A 4,446-nucleotide genomic window follows, 5' to 3' on the forward strand; every position below is an offset into this window, starting at 1 on the left:
TTCCGGTACCAGTGGGTCTACGGCCACAATGCCGACCCACCAGTAGGAGTTGTATGATTAGATGATTGTCTCCGTGATACTCATCTAGGGTTGCTACTACCTGTTATATGTTTATGTGCTAGTATGATATGATGCTATGTGCTAGTGACAGTAGGGGAGATAGTCCCCAGATTACCGGTCGATAGGGCCGATGGGGCAGTCATGCCCAACCATGCTAGATAGATTATGTGATATGTGTTATGTGGTAGTAGTAGGGGGTGAAATAGTCCCCAACATCCGGTCGAGAGGACCGAAGGAGAGACCAGCACCCAAATATGCTAGTTAGTATCCGGTTGAGAGGACCGAAGGGGTAGGTCGGGCACACAGATATGCCTAACAATATATGTATGTTATATGGTTATATGGTATGTGGTACAGTGGGGGAACTAACTAAGCTTCGTGCTTACGGTTTTCAGTTGTTGTTTCAGGTGCCTCTTCAGCCAAGGGGAAGGAGCTGGCGCGGTAGCGGCATATCACACACACGCTCTTTGTTTTCCGCACTATGAGATATTCTGGGATTTGTACTCTGACATTATTATGTTTCACGTTTTGGTTTACAGTCCTGAGACATGTTTTTATTAAATGATATGATCGTATGGTATTTTGTTACAAACGTTTTGCAAATCACTTAATTAAAAATGAAATTTTTGGCCCGTATTTTGGGATGTTACAAAAAAATACAACGTATCCGTTTCATTGGTTCAAAAAATTAAACAATAACATTATTTCTCCCATTTTAGTGTTAACTCATATTTTTTCGCAATCCAATACCCATAAACCCTAATCTTCTGAGAGCTGCTATCATCGCACTTGACCGTCATCTCCAACATTTGTCTACGCCCGCACCAATTTTTCGGCAACAAACCACCACCTTTATCCATATATGAATCTCTCTCTACCCTGACTTACTATCTAACCCCGATACTACTTACCGTCATGGACACCGTAATCACCTCAATCACCGCTGTCCCCATCTCCGTCACCAATCGGTGGCTAAATGCCGACGGCATTCACCACAACCTTGACCACCATCTGCTTTATAGTTGTTGTCGCCACTTTCCTCACCTCCAAAATTATATATCTCCACCATCTCCAATACCTAACCGCCTCCGCCACCCTGCCATCCAAATTCTAGCTACCCATCATCACCATCACGATGACCCACCATAACCACTTATTTTTTGTCTTTTTTGTGTGCTTGAGACAAAAGGAGAAAGAGGTTCATGGGTATGTTGATACGTATAAACTATAAAGGTTAATAACCAAATTATCCATGTTTTGGTTCTAATATTGACTTTTATCGTCAATTTTGAGTCAACGAATTTCTTTTGCCCAGTGACTTTTCTTTACCACAGTTATAACTTAATTCTATAATTTGAGTTATGGATCCTAAGTAAAGTTTAGCACATCAAACTGACATGAAGACTTAGCATAATGATTCTATCTTTTATTAAGCTTTTTTTGTATGTTTGTGTTTAATATATCTGATATCTACTTATATATTATATAAAAAAAAATTTACTCTAAAATTTTTCTAACATAAGTTTTAGAACGAAAATCAAATATGATTTTGAGTGGAAAGTGTAAGTAATTTGGAAACCTTCTTCAAAGAGGTTGAAAACACTCATTGTGATTTGGACACAATAACCTTGAAAACACTCAATTGTAAACCACTATTGTTGATTAAGAGATCTAAATAACTGGGGTTAATACATGGGTGGTTTAGAAGAGAGGAAGAGAGAGATGATTAGGTTTGGTTAATACATGGGTGGTTTAGTGATCTTCATCCTAGATGTATGGGGGACTTTGCATGGATTACCATTAAATAATAGTGATGTGTCAAGCCTTAAGTTAATCACATATTTTCTCTTTTTTTTTAATTAAAAACCGAAAATGAAGAGGGAATGGAAAGAAATTTGGATGTTGAGCTCATTTTGATTATCAAACCGAATTTGAGTAGCCCAAAATAGATTTTTCGGCCAATTGGGTCCTCATTAGGGCTTTATGGCCCAAAAGAGGTATGAGAGATGAATCCATTCCTAACGTACTCGATAACTTATGAATCGTGTTTATGTAGTTTTTCACCCTTTCGAGCCTGTCATTCTTTTAAGAAACAAGAACTGGAATTAGAAAACCACCATTTTAGTGATTAATTAGCAATGAATGATTGTGTACCTTGTCGGCATGGAGTCTTTGAAGCTCCATTTGATATTCTTCAAGTTTCTTTAACGATAGATCGTTTTCATTTACGATAACATCAGGTAACGAATCGTCATATTCAGATTGACATGCAATTTCCGCAGAAATCTTTTGAATCTGCGACTGAACTGTTCGAAACTATTTCATCCTCTCCGCCTTTCTCATTTGCAATTTCTTTAAGGCCGGCGCAATCGCTCCGAATTGTTCTTTCAGAGCTCCGGCTATTTTCTCCGGCTACGGTAAACAAAACTCCAATTTTTAGTAAAAAGAATGTAAAAGGTATTCAAAGCAGAGGAGGAATTATTACCCTAGGAAGCGAGCGTTCATTGAGTGACAAAAGCAAATGAGTAAATTGAGCTTCCGAATCAGCCAACTCTTGATGTAAACGAGCCCTCGACATGTTTGCATTGTCAACTTTTCTTCGTAAAACTTGAAGACATTCATGCTCGAGATCAACCAGAACCTTTTCTCTTTCGAATTCATCTTCGCCAATTTCATCCCAAATCATCTGTCACTCATAAAGATTAGTTAGCACTGAGCATATCATACAAAGGAGCAGGGTGAGATTCAAATTTAAGGTTGCAGAGAAACTTACTTGTAGTTCTTGAAGAAGATACCCGCAGGATGTCTCGAGCATCGCTGTGGTTCTAGTGTCCATGGGTGACTGAAAAGAACCCATATCATATGATCATATCAGACTAATCAGAGCTTTGTTAAATTGATAAAATGATAAAAAAAGGTGAAGTGGGTTTTTGCTTAGGGTTGTGTATGGGCGGTTTTGTTCGGTTGCTGGTCAAAACTGAACAATAACCATTATTATTGGTTAATGCATTTTGGTAACCATTGGATATGGTTAATATTGGTCATGGTTAATGGTTTTTTCGGTTAACGGTTTTGGTTAATGGTTAAAAATGGTTAACCATAATGTTCAAAACAATATAAAGGGCGACAGTATATCACATAAAAATGAAAAGAGAAAACAAAAAATTCCTCAGCGCCAACGTTTGTAACCTAGCTTATAGTAATAGAATAAAATGTATACATTTGATACTCAGAGTGAGATAACACATAGTCACATTCAAAATAAAAAATATTCATTAAAAATATAAAACATTAAAAAAAATTGACATTAATAATTTCATATATTGATAATTGATATTAACATTAAAATAAAGTCAAACATTTATATACGTTCAATGCGATTAAATAAAAAAATATTAAATAAAATAGTCAGACATTGATATTATGTGTTATTTGGATAAAAAAAAAAAGTCAATCACTCATATATATTCAATGTGATTAAGTCAAAAACAGTAAATAAAAAAGCCAAAAAATTAAAAAAAAAATCACTCTTAATATATCACAAAGTCAAGAAGAACTAAAAACTAAACTTACCTAGAAGTCTTGATTATAAAGTCAAAAAATCCTTCAAATAGAACTATAAAGTCAAAACAATATTTGATTAGGATTAACGGTGTGAGAAACCTCCGGTTAGAATTATGAGTGCGAAGATTAAACTAATTGTGAATACTGTTTACAAATTGTAGAATTATCCTATTAAGAATTAAAACATTAATAAATAATCTAACTCAATTCATGATTGAAAGATTATGTGTGTCTACGTCATCAACCTTTGATGGTTTCATTGCACGTGTGTCTCCTGATAAGTGAGGATTAATGAATTATATTTTAAAATTTTAATGGGTTTTAAATAAGTTTGACTATATTATTTTATATATAATCTATAATTTTTATATATTAAAATATAAAGTTAGCGGTTCGGTTAATAATGGTTCGGTTAACCTATAAAACCATAACCGAACCGTTAGTTATCAGATAACAAAAATTAGAAACCGAACCAATGGTTTTTAAAGTGGTTCAGTTATTATGGTTCGGTTATATCGGTTAATTTGGTTTTGGTTCGGTTTTTCGGTTATTATGCTCACCTCTAGCCTGAATCACACTAGTTGGTGACCGGTATATGAAGCTTTGGGTTCAAGAATTCTTCAATCTTTTGTCACATTTTGATTTTTCACTTTATAGATATTTTACCATATATAGATCACAATGGTTAAAACACCATGAACAAGACTTCAAAAACCCGAATCTCCTGGAACTGCAGGTTCGACGTCGTTGCAATGAAGCCACCACAAAGTGGCGTCATGATTTTGAGGGTTTCGGGAAAGAGGAGGTAGGACCAAATTTTCT

General features: G+C 35.2%; 1 pseudogene; it reads right to left on the reverse strand.

The window, feature by feature from the left end:
• Positions 1–1,980: 1,980 nt before the first annotated feature.
• On the reverse strand, positions 1,981–2,987 carry LOC145097991 (65-kDa microtubule-associated protein 8-like; annotated as a pseudogene).
• Between the last annotated feature and the right edge of the window lie 1,459 nt (positions 2,988–4,446).

This window comes from Lactuca serriola, chromosome 4, assembly GCF_051521515.1.
Source record: "Lactuca serriola cultivar US96UC23 chromosome 4, Lser_US96UC23_V15, whole genome shotgun sequence".
NCBI lineage: Eukaryota > Viridiplantae > Streptophyta > Magnoliopsida > Asterales > Asteraceae > Lactuca > Lactuca serriola.